This window comes from Bactrocera oleae, chromosome X (genome assembly GCF_042242935.1).
Source record: "Bactrocera oleae isolate idBacOlea1 chromosome X, idBacOlea1, whole genome shotgun sequence".
Taxonomy (NCBI): Eukaryota; Metazoa; Arthropoda; class Insecta; order Diptera; family Tephritidae; genus Bactrocera; species Bactrocera oleae.
In genome coordinates this window covers 15809049-15823019 of record NC_091541.1, presented here as the reverse complement: position 1 = coordinate 15823019, position 13971 = coordinate 15809049, and the positions used below count along the sequence as shown (strand labels likewise).

The window sequence follows — 13971 nt, the reverse complement described above, 5'->3', positions numbered from 1 at the left end:
TGCACTGGCGGCCTTCGGCCGCGCTTCAAAAAAATAACCCCGTTCGGTCCAACACCGGGGTGTTGATAATTCAATCGCATCAAACTTCTTTCCGCACTGGCGGCCCTCGGCTGCGCTTCAAAAAAATAACCCTGGTCGGTCCAACACCGGAGTGTTCATAATTCAATCGCGTCAAACTTCTTTCTGCACTGACGGCCTTCGGCCGCGCTTCAAAAAAATAACCCTGGTCGGTCCAACACTGGGGTGTTCATAATTTAATCGCGTCAAACTTCTTTCCGCACAGGCGGCCTTCGGCCGCGCTTTAAAAAAATAACCTCCAATTCCATAATTTATCAATAGAAGGGAATGAACAAAATTATAGTTCATGTATTTTTTTTTTTAATTAAATATTTAATATAAAATAAATATGTAGAAATATTGAAGTGAAAAGTTAGTGTATAATAAGTGCATAATATAAAAGAAAAGATAACCATAAATCGAGAAATTGTAAAATGAAATTTGTGAAATTTTCAACTTAAAATGCAAATATCTATCTCTATCCAACCATACCCCTCTTAACCCTGAAGTCGTGGGATGCTAAACTAAAGCCCACTCTATAATAGAAAAGAATTTATTCAAATATTGTGCGAACCCTAAACTTTGAGTTTAAATTGTGTCTGAAAAACAAAAAAGTTAGAATAACAATATCATAAATGGCGGAAGATACGTTCATGTTCAATGTTCATGTTTGATATATGGCGGGCATGATACCATTGGTTATACTTATACTATTTGTTTATCACTTTGGGTGAAATTAAGAATAGCATCTGCCAAATTCGGGGGTAAATTTTAGAATAGTATCTCCCTAATTCTGGGTTAAAATGGGTTCTCCAGATTAAGAAAATATATACATTTAGTTGCCGCTGATGGTTTTTAAGATATTTAAATTTAAAGTTCAAATTTCAACTATTTAAAGTACGTGTTTCTTTGATTTATAATGAATTTTACCCTTGTATTTTTGACCTTTATATCCACAATCACTTTACTAATTCGTTTGTACATATTTATTTTACATTATATAGTGCAAAATTAACTTTATTTCAATATTTAACATACTGTTCAATTCTATTAATTCAATCAATAACAAAAGGGTTGCGAAATGACAAATAACTAGTGTTACCTTATCGACATCTTTTGTAAATGAACTGAAAGAGTTAAACGTAAAAACATAAAATATTAGGAGATTAGTCCAATATAATAAAACGAAACTGTTTGTACACTGTTTCAAAAGTAGCAGTAATGTTATACTCTCTATGACAATATTATTTTTTCGCGTAGAACTCCTTTTTCTGTTTGTTTGCAAAATGTGTTAACACTTATATTTTGTTTGGAACCATTTTGTTATTGTAGGAATAAATGGACTTGAACCAAAGTTAAAAACATATTGAATTAAAGTTATTTTTGTACTATTTAATATATAATAAATGTAAGTGGCTTTTCATTGCTTCACACGGTTTTGGAAACTAGTACAGATGGCACGCACAACTTCTTCTCAAACTGCATCCCAAATTCTGCGGCGCTTAAACTGGTGCCGTTTGTAGTTTTTTACATTTGTCCTCACACTACTACTGAACAATTCTTGCTTTATGAGCCGGGGCAGTATCTTGTTGAAAGCAGTTTGGATTATTACGAAACATACTGGATACGTGAGCAGAGAAGTGTCCAACAAGCGCTTTCTTCATATAATATTTTACATTAAGTTTTACGCCTTTATCAATGAAAATGGGCCGGAATTTATTTCTTGGGAGATTGATTACATTTTAAAAGCTGCTGAGGTTGTTGTTGTTGTAGCGGCTTAAAACTTTCCTGTAGTAATTTCGAGAAATGGTGCCGAGTTGGCAGACCTTGGCCGGAAAGGCTGGGTCCGTTCCGGTTACTTAGACCCGACTGTCGTGGGAACGAAACCTGCTGAGGTCATAACCACCCATTAGCAACCTGGCATGGCGCATGCCTTGGAGTTGTTGCCAATGTCTCTCCCTGCCTGCTTGTTCCTCCTAACGGAGCAGCTTCTTTATGGTATGAGGACCAACCGCGATGTACGGTTCCGGTCCTTCCATTCAGGTGGAGGCTTCAGAGCGGCCCAAATACCCCAAATACAGGAATCATTATCGTTAATGCACAATAAAATATCTCTCAGTATTTCCCTTCTCTTGAGAAACCCCGGTGGTGGACCGACCAAGGTTAATTTATTCAAGCGCGGCCGCCAACACAAAATGGATTTCTACTCGAAAAAACTGAGTTAACCCCGGTGTTCTACGCAAAAAACTAATTATTTCTAATTTATTTCCTACCATAGGGTAATCCGTCCTTTCTTTTCTTTCAGCTCTCTTATAAAAGATGTCGAAAGGGAAATAAATATTCCTTAACTTTACACACTCTCTGTTTCAAGAAATTTGTATATGTACATTATCGGCAAATTCTCTTTTGGTATCGCACGGTGCGTTCACATGAGCGAAAAGAATCCAGCAAATCGAATCTAGTGTTTCTGTCATTCCTTTTCATACAATTCACGCAAATGTTTCTGCGGTTCGACTGCCCGATGCTTAGAGCGTATTGCATAGTTCATTAGTATGTTTGTATGGCGGTCTCTTATTTTGGTTCCAAGAAATTAAGGAATTACCATGAAAGTGGTAGAACAATATTTAGAATACCCGCTATTAACATAATATTTTCAAAGAAAATCTAATGACGGGAATTCCCGAATCCACCAGAATGTATTAAATACCCGCTATTAATATTTTTAAGGACAAATGTATGACAGGAATTTTCTAATCTATCGGGAATTATTAAAAACCCGTAATTTTTTACTCCAATTTTTTTTATTTATTACAAAACATTTAAGAATAAATTACATTTCTTGTTTTAAAACGTAAAATGTAACATAATATTCGAGCTAAATAATTTGCGGTTAAAAGAAATAAATATGATAGCATCTTAATAATATAATAATGTTATTGAAAATTAATATTAAATATTTTGAGTATCTTAATTTTATCCTTATTCATAATTTTCAAAATATTCTTATTATTCTATGCATATTTGTATATAACATACATACAAACAATAGATAACGAAATTCAAATTTTCGAACATATCGTATATATTCATTTGAATCCGAGAGCTATTGTGTATCAGCGAACTATTACGAGCGTGCCATCCGAGCACGAGCGGCACGGTCCCTTCGCTTCTTCTCGTCGTTCCCTAGTAAGTAGTTCAACGCAAAAAAAAACTATGGACACTTCGGTGTTGGACCGATCAGGATTATATATTTTTGTCGAATGTTAGCACTTAAATTTCTTGAAACTGTGAGTATGCATTACTTTACAATTGTTTAACTTTAAATACAAATATTTCGAAAACTATAAGTCTGAGGCGGGTATATGTGCATACACATTTTAATCCTGAGGCCCTCCTCTATGCGTTCATTCCATCAGATAGCGGCGCCAAAAGAATTGTAATCGTGCCCTTAACCAGGATTCATTGTATATATACCATATCATATACATATATACCTATAGCTAACCAAGGCAGCTATTAAATAAATGGGCGTGATATTGGAGATGTAAAATAACTTGTAGTAATAATGTTTGTGTAAACGAAGCATTAGTTTAGCCAGTTTAATATTGTTGATTTGTTTTTGAAGTTTTCGTTCTATACCCTGTGTTTCTATTTCAATACTCCCCAAATAATAAACTTGAAAACCACTAGGCGATTTCAACACGATTTATAAATAAAATTTTTCTAAAGGATTCTGTTATCAGTTGAATCTCTCAATGTTTCCGTACGTTTTTGATATAAGTAATAGTTGTTGAACTTAATCGCGAACACATATGTGTCAACGTCAAAGTAGCCGAGCTTTAAACGTGGCATTCCATTGCATTTCCATTTTTTTTTTGTTATATATACAAAAGAAGAGAATTTATTCAAATATTGTGCGAAGACTAAACTTTAGAGTTTAAATTGTGTCTGAAAAACAAAAAAGTTACAATAACAATATTAGAAATGGTGGAAGATACGTTCATGCTTGTTTCTCTCGTAATCGTTATGCTTGTTGGTTCATATATGGCGGGCATGATACCATTGGTGATGAGGCTAAGTGAGGTACGTACTAAAAACTATTTTTTCATCACTTTGGGTGGGATTTAGAGTAACATCTGCCAAATTCGGGGGTAAATTTTAAAATAGAATCTCCAGAATTCTGGGTTAAAATGGGGGTAAATGTATAGTTTAGGTTCCCCAACTAAGGAGGCCTCAAAAATATAGTTTTCGAGATATTTGCATTTTAATTCGAAAATTTCACAAATGTTATTTTACAATTTCTCGATTTATGGTTAACTTTTCTTTTATATTATGCATTTATTACACACTAACACTTCACTACAATGTTTCTACATATTTTTTTTATATTAAAAATTTGAAATATTTGCTTTAAAAAATCACTTTTTTTTACATAATTTTCATTATGTTGGTTGGGTTCCATGTTGTCAGATAATAAGTGTTGCCATATCCAAACGAATGAAAGCAATCAAAATAAATAATAAACCCAATTACCCTCTACAAAATATTATGAACTAAATTTTCCATTTTAATAAAAGAACAAGGTTTTATGGCTTAAACGTATGTTTTATTGCATCTGATAATTTCACATATCATGCATGATATGTATTCATATATCAAATTTTCAAAAACTTCACTGTTATTATATTTATCCTTAATAAAAATGAGAGAGTGATTTACCCTCCTTAACATTACTCTTTTGTTTGTTTAGAGATCTTATTTGAACTGGCGGCCTTCGGCCGCGTTTAAAAAAAATAACCCTGGTCGGTCCAACACCGGGGTGTTCATAATTCAATCAAGTCAAACTCCTTTCTGCACTGGCGGCCTTCGGCCGCGCTTCAAAAAAATAACCCTGGCCAATCCAATACCATAATTTATCAATAGAAGGGAATGAACAAAATTGTAGTTCATGTATTTGGGGTATAATCCTCTTTTATTGTTCATTTTAATTCGCTTTCAAAATATAAATATATATATATATAATAGATATGGCAACACTTGTTAGCTGACAACATGGAACCCATTTGTTGTTGTTCATATAACGAAAATTATGTAAAATTAAATGCTTATTTCAAGCAAATACTTAAATATTTAATATAAAATAAATATGTAGAAACATTGAAGTGAAGTGTTAGTGTATATTAAGTGCTTAATATAAAAGAGAAGTTAACCATAAATCGAGAAATTGTAAAATAAATTTTGTGAAATTTTCAACTTAAAATGCAAATATCTCGAAAACTATAAGTTTCCGGCGGCAATAATTATATATATTCGTGATCTGAATCTCCTCTATCCAACCATACCCCTCTTAGCACTGAAATCGTGGGATGCTAAACTAAAGCCGACCCCAAATCCGTGAGCGAAAAGTGAATTTTTTCAATACTATTTTGTTTTTAATTTCTTTTCTAATTTGTATAATAAATATGCATTAAAAATAAAAAAAATTATGATACATTTAAATTTATTTTTTTATTTTTTCCTTTTGCTGAAAGGAGTTCGGTGCAAAAGAACTACGGACACCCCGGTGTTGGACCGATCAGGGTTATTTTTTTGAAGCGCGGCCGAAGGCCGCCAGTGTGGAAAGGAGTTCGACGATCTCCGATATTTGTTCATACCATCTGAATGCATTTTGCATCAGAGGCACCATTCTGATAGGTCGGGGTGTTTGTGTGGGGCGCCATGTGAAGACTGGGTTCACTTGATCTCGGAGTGCCAGATGTACTCGGACATTAGGGATCTCGGGGGTATGGGGATTTGCTGGACTGACGGACAGTTAGATGTTAACGGTGTGATCTCCACTACCACTACCACTGTGTAATGTGCGTATGGGGTCTAAGCCCTGGTTACCAGTTCAGAGCAGTATGGAAGCTCAACTGGTAGTAGCTTCGGCTACGAGGTCTGACCGGAGACTTAATTCTGGTACAACGGGAAGCAGGGGCCCTTGGAGTTCGTTCCAACCTGCTCATGCGGACTGGACCTTCGGGGAGTATCGTGGTAGCTGTGGTTGATACCTTAATACGAGAAGAACTGAGTTTTGTCAGTAGAATGTGGAGTTGCATTGCAACCGGGTGCCGGACTCAAAGTACGGCAGAGGGCAAAGTACGGCATTTTCAGGGCGCTGATCAACGCATTGATTTGATCCGCCGTGCTTTTGAGCGCCGTGGGATAAGGTTGTCGTCAGCAGGTACCCACGTTAAACACACTGAACGTTGCCCTTAACTCCATTAGCTGGTTTGGAGGAACTTGTGCCATGACCAGGTTGTATTTCCTCGACTCGATGTTTGTTTCGAACATATTCATAGCTGCGTCCACGTGGAATTTGGGCTGATGCACCTCGATTGATGATCTAGGCAAAATGCTTTGCGGTTGCATTGCATTCACCTTGTTGTGCCTTCTGAAAACTAACTTTGCTTCATCGGAGTCCCCAGTTCTAATGGTTGCGTTTCTAAAAGAGGTTTATTTTACAATACAAACTATACTCCACAAATAAACTGATTGCTGCTGATGGATGCTGCTTCTGACATGTCTAGTCCGCTCGGAGTCCGTGAAAAAAAGGGGAGAATTGAAGGATGAAAAAGAATGGGGTTGCTTATAACTTTAAATATAAAAATGTAGTAAAGGGTTGCCGGTCGGTAGTGCTGTGCGTTCGACGGTCGGTAACATAGTACAACATAGTTTTAGCCTGTCGGTAGTGTATGATGTTGCCACATATATATATATGCACATATTTAACAAAGCTAATTTGGGCTGAAATTAAATAAATGTACGTGATATTGGACATGTAAAATAACTTGTAGTAATAATGTTTGTGTTAACGTTTAGTTTAGCCAGTTTAATATTGCTCGTTTGTTATTGAAGTTTTCGTTCTATACCCTGTGTTTCTATTTCAGTACTCCCCAAATAATAAACTTTAAGACAACAAGGCGACCTCAACACGATTTCTTGATAAATTTTTTCTAAAGGATTCTGTTATCAGTTGAATCTCTCAATGCTTCCAAACGTTTTTGATATAAGTTCAATCTTTTTTTTTACTATATAATAGGGGAAAACTTTAGTTTAGCATCCCACGATTTCAGGGTTAAGAGGGGTATGGTTGAATAGAGGAGATTTTCCAGATCACAAATATATATAATTACCGCCGGAAACTTATAGTTTTCGAGATATTTGCATTTTAAGTTGAAAATTTCACAAATTTCATTTTACAATTTTTCGATTTATGGTTATCTTTTCTTTTATATTATGCACTTATTACACACTAACACTTCACTACAATGTTTCTACATATTTATTTTATAATAAATATTTAAGTATTTGCTTTAAATAAGCATTTAACTTCTACACAATTTTCGTAATATGAACAATAACAAATGGGTGTCATGTTGTCAGATAATAAGTGTTGCGGATGAATGAAATCAAAATAAATAAAAAACCCAATCACCCTCTACAAAATATAATGAACTTAATTTTCCATTTTTAAAAAAGAAAAAGGTTTTATGGCTTAAACGTATGTTTTATTGCATCTGATAATTTCACAAATGGATCATGATGTTGATTTACTATATTTTTACGCCATATGTATTCTTATATCAAATTTTCAAAATCTTCACTGTTATCCTTAATAAAAATTGAAGTTTATAGAGAGTGATATATTCTCTTTAACATTACTTTTTTTTTGTTAAGATTTTTTATTTGCACTGGCGGCCTTCGGCCGCGCTTCAAAAAAATAACCCCGTTCGGTCCAACACCGGGGTGTTGATAATTCAATCGCATCAAACTTCTTTCCGCACTGGCGGCCCTCGGCTGCGCTTCAAAAAAATAACCCTGGTCGGTCCAACACCGGAGTGTTCATAATTCAATCGCGTCAAACTTCTTTCTGCACTGACTGCCTTCGGCCGCGCTTCAAAAAAATAACCCTGGTCGGTCCAACACCGGGGTGTTCATAATTTAATCGCGTCAAACTTCTTTCCGCACAGGCGGCCTTCGGCCGCGCTTTAAAAAAATAACCTCCAATTCCATAATTTATCAATAGAAGGGAATGAACAAAATTATAGTTCATGTATTTTTTTTTAAATTAAATATTTAATATAAAATAAATATGTAGAAATATTGAAGTGAAAAGTTAGTGTATAATAAGTGCATAATATAAAAGAAAAGATAACCATAAATCGAGAAATTGTAAAATGAAATTTGTGAAATTTTCAACTTAAAATGCAAATATCTATCTCTATCCAACCATACCCCTCTTAACCCTGAAGTCGTGGGATGCTAAACTAAAGCCCACTCTATAATAGAAAAGAATTTATTCAAATATTGTGCGAACCCTAAACTTTGAGTTTAAATTGTGTCTGAAAAACAAAAAAGTTAGAATAACAATATCATAAATGGCGGAAGATACGTTCATGTTCAATGTTCATGTTTGATATATGTCGGGCATGATACCATTGGTTATACTTATACTATTTGTTTATCACTTTGGGTGAAATTAAGAATAGCATCTGCCAAATTCGGGGGTAAATTTTAGAATAGTATCTCCCTAATTCTGGGTTAAAATGGGTTCTCCAGATTAAGAAAATATATACATTTAGTTGCCGCTGATGGTTTTTAAGATATTTAAATTTAAAGTTCAAATTTCAACTATTTAAAGTACGTGTTTCTTTGATTTATAATGAATTTTACCCTTGTATTTTTGACCTTTATATCCATAATCACTTTACTAATTCGTTTGTACATATTTATTTTACATTATATAGTGCAAAATTAACTTTATTTCAATATTTAACATACTGTTCAATTCTATTAATTCAATCAATAACAAAAGGGTTGCGAAATGACAAATAACTAGTGTTACCTTATCGACATCTTTTGTAAATGAACTGAAAGAGTTAAACGTAAAAACATAAAATATTAGGAGATTAGTCCAATATAATAAAACGAAACTGTTTGTACACTGTTTCAAAAGTAGCAGTAATGTTATACTCTCTATGACAATATTATTTTTTCGCGTAGAACTCCTTTTTCTGTTTGTTTGCAAAATGTGTTAACACTTATATTTTGTTTGGAACCATTTTGTTATTGTAGGAATAAATGGACTTGAACCAAAGTTAAAAACATATTGAATTAAAGTTATTTTTGTACTATTTAATATATAATAAATGTAAGTGGCTTTTCATTGCTTCACACGGTTTTGGAAACTAGTACAGATGGCACGCACAACTTCTTCTCAAACTGCATCCCAAATTCTGCGGCGCTTAAACTGGTGCCGTTTGTAGTTTTTTACATTTGTCCTCACACTACTACTGAACAATTCTTGCTTTATGAGCCGGGGCAGTATCTTGTTGAAAGCAGTTTGGATTATTACGAAACATACTGGATACGTGAGCAGAGAAGTGTCCAACAAGCGCTTTCTTCATGTAATATTTTACATTAAGTTTTACGCCTTTATCAATGAAAATGGGCCGGAATTTATTTCTTGGGAGATTGATTACATTTTAAAAGCTGTTGAGGTTGTTGTTGTTGTAGCGGCTTAAAACTTTCCTGTAGTAATTTCGAGAAATGGTGCCGAGTTGGCAGTCCTTGGCCGGAAAGGCTGGGTCCGTTCCGGTTACTTAGACCCGACTGTCGTGGGAACGAAACCTGCTGAGGTCATAACCACCCATTAGCAACCTGGCATGGCGCATGCCTTGGAGTTGTTGCCAATGTCTCTCCCTGCCTGCTTGTTCCTCCTAACGGAGCAGCTTCTTTATGGTATGAGGACCAACCGCGATGTACGGTTCCGGTCCTTCCATTCAGGTGGAGGCTTCAGAGCGGCCCAAATACCCCAAATACAGGAATCATTATCGTTAATGCACAATAAAATATCTCTCAGTATTTCCCTTCTCTTGAGAAACCCCGGTGGTGGACCGACCAAAGTTAATTTATTCAAGCGCGGCCGCCAACACAAAATGGATTTCTACTCGAAAAAACTGAGTTAACCCCGGTGTTCTACGCAAAAAACTAATTATTTCTAATTTATTTCCTACCATAGGGTAATCCGTCCTTTCTTTTCTTTCAGCTCTCTTATAAAAGATGTCGAAAGGGAAATAAATATTCCTTAACTTTACACACTCTCTGTTTCAAGAAATGTGTATATGTACATTATCGGCAAATTCTCTTTTGGTATCGCTCGGTGTGTTCACATGAGCGAAAAGAATCCAGCAAATCGAATCTAGTGTTTCTGTCATTCCTTTTCATACAATTCACGCAAATGTTTCTGCGGTTCGGCTGCCCGATGCTTAGAGCGTATTGCATAGTTCATTAGTATGTTTGTATGGCGGTCTCTTATTTTGGTTCCAAGAAATTAAGGAATTACCATGAAAGTGGTAGAACAATATTTAGAATACCCGCTATTAACATAATATTTTCAAAGAAAATCTAATGACGGGAATTCCCGAATCCACCAGAATGTATTAAATACCCGCTATTAATATTTTTAAGGACAAATGTATGACAGGAATTTTCTAATCTATCGGGAATTATTAAAAACCCGTAATTTTTTACTCCAATTTTTTTTTATTTATTACAAAACATTTAAGAATAAATTACATTTCTTGTTTTAAAACGTAAAATGTAACATAATATTCGAGCTAAATAATTTGCGGTTAAAAGAAATAAATATGATAGCATCTTAATAATATAATAATGTTATTGAAAATTAATATTAAATATTTTGAGTATCTTAATTTTATCCTTATTCATAATTTTCAAAATATTCTTATTATTCTATGCATATTTGTATATAACATACATACAAACAATAGATAACGAAATTCAAATTTTCGAACATATCGTATATATTCATTTGAATCCGAGAGCTATTGTGTATCAGCGAACTATTACGAGCGTGCCATCCGAGCACGAGCGGCACGGTCCCTTCGCTTCTTCTCGTCGTTCCCTAGTAAGTAGTTCAACGCAAAAAAAAACTATGGACACTTCGGTGTTGGACCGATCAGGATTATATATTTTTGTCGAATGTTAGCACTTAAATTTCTTGAAACTGTGAGTATGCATTACTTTACAATTGTTTAACTTTAAATACAAATATTTCGAAAACTATAAGTCTGAGGCGGGTATATGTGCATACACATTTTAATCCTGAGGCCCTCCTCTATGCGTTCATTCCATCAGATAGCGGCGCCAAAAGAATTGTAATCGTGCCCTTAACCAGGATTCATTGTATATATACCATATCATATACATATATACCTATAGCTAACCAAGGCAGCTATTAAATAAATGGGCGTGATATTGGAGATGTAAAATAACTTGTAGTAATAATGTTTGTGTAAACGAAGCATTAGTTTAGCCAGTTTAATATTGTTGATTTGTTTTTGAAGTTTTCGTTCTATACCCTGTGTTTCTATTTCAATACTCCCCAAATAATAAACTTGAAAACCACTAGGCGATTTCAACACGATTTATAAATAAAATTTTTCTAAAGGATTCTGTTATCAGTTGAATCTCTCAATGTTTCCGTACGTTTTTGATATAAGTAATAGTTGTTGAACTTAATCGCGAACACATATGTGTCAACGTCAAAGTAGCCGAGCTTTAAACGTGGCATTCCATTGCATTTCCATTTTTTTTTTGTTATATATACAAAAGAAGAGAATTTATTCAAATATTGTGCGAAGACTAAACTTTAGAGTTTAAATTGTGTCTGAAAAACAAAAAAGTTACAATAACAATATTAGAAATGGTGGAAGATACGTTCATGCTTGTTTCTCTCGTAATCGTTATGCTTGTTGGTTCATATATGGCGGGCATGATACCATTGGTGATGAGGCTAAGTGAGGTACGTACTAAAAACTATTTTTTCATCACTTTGGGTGGGATTTAGAGTAACATCTGCCAAATTTGGGGGTAAATTTTAAAATAGCATCTCCAGAATTCTGGGTTAAAATGGGGGTAAATGTATAGTTTAGGTTCCCCAACTAAGGAGGCCTCAAAAATATAGTTTTCGAGATATTTGCATTTTAATTCGAAAATTTCACAAATGTTATTTTACAATTTCTCGATTTATGGTTAACTTTTCTTTTATATTATGCATTTATTACACACTAACACTTCACTACAATGTTTCTACATATTTATTTTATATTAAAAATTTGAAATATTTGCTTTAAAAAATCACTTTTTTTTACATAATTTTCATTATGTTGGTTGGGTTCCATGTTGTCAGATAATAAGTGTTGCCATATCCAAACGAATGAAAGCAATCAAAATAAATAATAAACCCAATTACCCTCTACAAAATATTATGAACTAAATTTTCCATTTTAATAAAAGAACAAGGTTTTATGGCTTAAACGTATGTTTTATTGCATCTGATAATTTCACATATCATGCATGATATGTATTCATATATCAAATTTTCAAAAACTTCACTGTTATTATATTTATCCTTAATAAAAATGAGAGAGTGATTTACCCTCCTTAACATTACTCTTTTGTTTGTTTAGAGATCTTATTTGAACTGGCGGCCTTCGGCCGCGTTTAAAAAAAATAACCCTGGTCGGTCCAACACCGGGGTGTTCATAATTCAATCAAGTCAAACTCCTTTCTGCACTGGCGGCCTTCGGCCGCGCTTCAAAAAAATAACCCTGGCCAATCCAATACCATAATTTATCAATAGAAGGGAATGAACAAAATTGTAGTTCATGTATTTGGGGTATAATCCTCTTTTATTGTTCATTTTAATTCGCTTTCAAAATATAAATATATATATATATAATAGATATGGCAACACTTGTTAGCTGACAACATGGAACCCATTTGTTGTTGTTCATATAACGAAAATTATGTAAAATTAAATGCTTATTTCAAGCAAATACTTAAATATTTAATATAAAATAAATATGTAGAAACATTGAAGTGAAGTGTTAGTGTATGGCATATTAAGTGCTTAATATAAAAGAAAAGTTAACCATAAATCGAGAAATTGTAAAATAAATTTTGTGAAATTTTCAACTTAAAATGCAAATATCTCGAAAACTATAAGTTTCCGGCGGCAATAATTATATATATTCGTGATCTGAATCTCCTCTATCCAACCATACCCCTCTTAGCACTGAAATCGTGGGATGCTAAACTAAAGCCGACCCCAAATCCGTGAGCGAAAAGTGAATTTTTTCAATACTATTTTGTTTTTAATTTCTTTTCTAATTTGTATAATAAATATGCATTAAAAATAAAAAAAATTATGATACATTTAAATTTATTTTTTTATTTTTTCCTTTTGCTGAAAGGAGTTCGGTGCAAAAGAACTACGGACACCCCGGTGTTGGACCGATCAGGGTTATTTTTTTGAAGCGCGGCCGAAGGCCGCCAGTGTGGAAAGGAGTTCGACGATCTCCGATATTTGTTCATACCATCTGAATGCATTTTGCATCAGAGGCACCATTCTGATAGGTCGGGGTGTTTGTGTGGGGCGCCATGTGAAGACTGGGTTCACTTGATCTCGGAGTGCCAGATGTACTCGGACATTAGGGATCTCGGGGGTATGGGGATTTGCTGGACTGACGGACAGTTAGATGTTAACGGTGTGATCTCCACTACCACTACCACTGTGTAATGTGCGTATGGGGTCTAAGCCCTGGTTACCAGTTCAGAGCAGTATGGAAGCTCAACTGGTAGTAGCTTCGGCTACGAGGTCTGACCGGAGACTTAATTCTGGTACAACGGGAAGCAGGGGCCCTTGGAGTTCGTTCCAACCTGCTCATGCGGACTGGACCTTCGGGGAGTATCGTGGTAGCTGTGGTTGATACCTTAATACGAGAAGAACTGAGTTTTGTCAGTAGAATGTGGAGTTGCATTGCAACCGGGTGCCGGACTCAAAGT

At 34.6% G+C, this 13971-nt stretch overlaps 1 long non-coding RNA gene across 2 annotated transcripts; it reads left to right on the top strand.

The window, feature by feature from the left end:
* The first annotated feature begins 2995 nt into the window (after positions 1-2995).
* On the top strand, positions 2996-13497 carry LOC138858086 (uncharacterized). 2 transcript variants are annotated; one of them, XR_011397332.1, is made up of 3 exons: positions 3050-4140; positions 10893-11926; positions 13380-13497. It is a non-coding gene; the product is annotated as an uncharacterized lncRNA (long non-coding RNA). The 2 variants fall into 2 exon arrangements; XR_011397333.1 differs by lacking the exons at positions 10893-11926; positions 13380-13497 and adding an exon at positions 5589-5706 and having other exon boundaries at positions 2996-4140.
* The last annotated feature ends 474 nt before the right edge of the window (positions 13498-13971 follow it).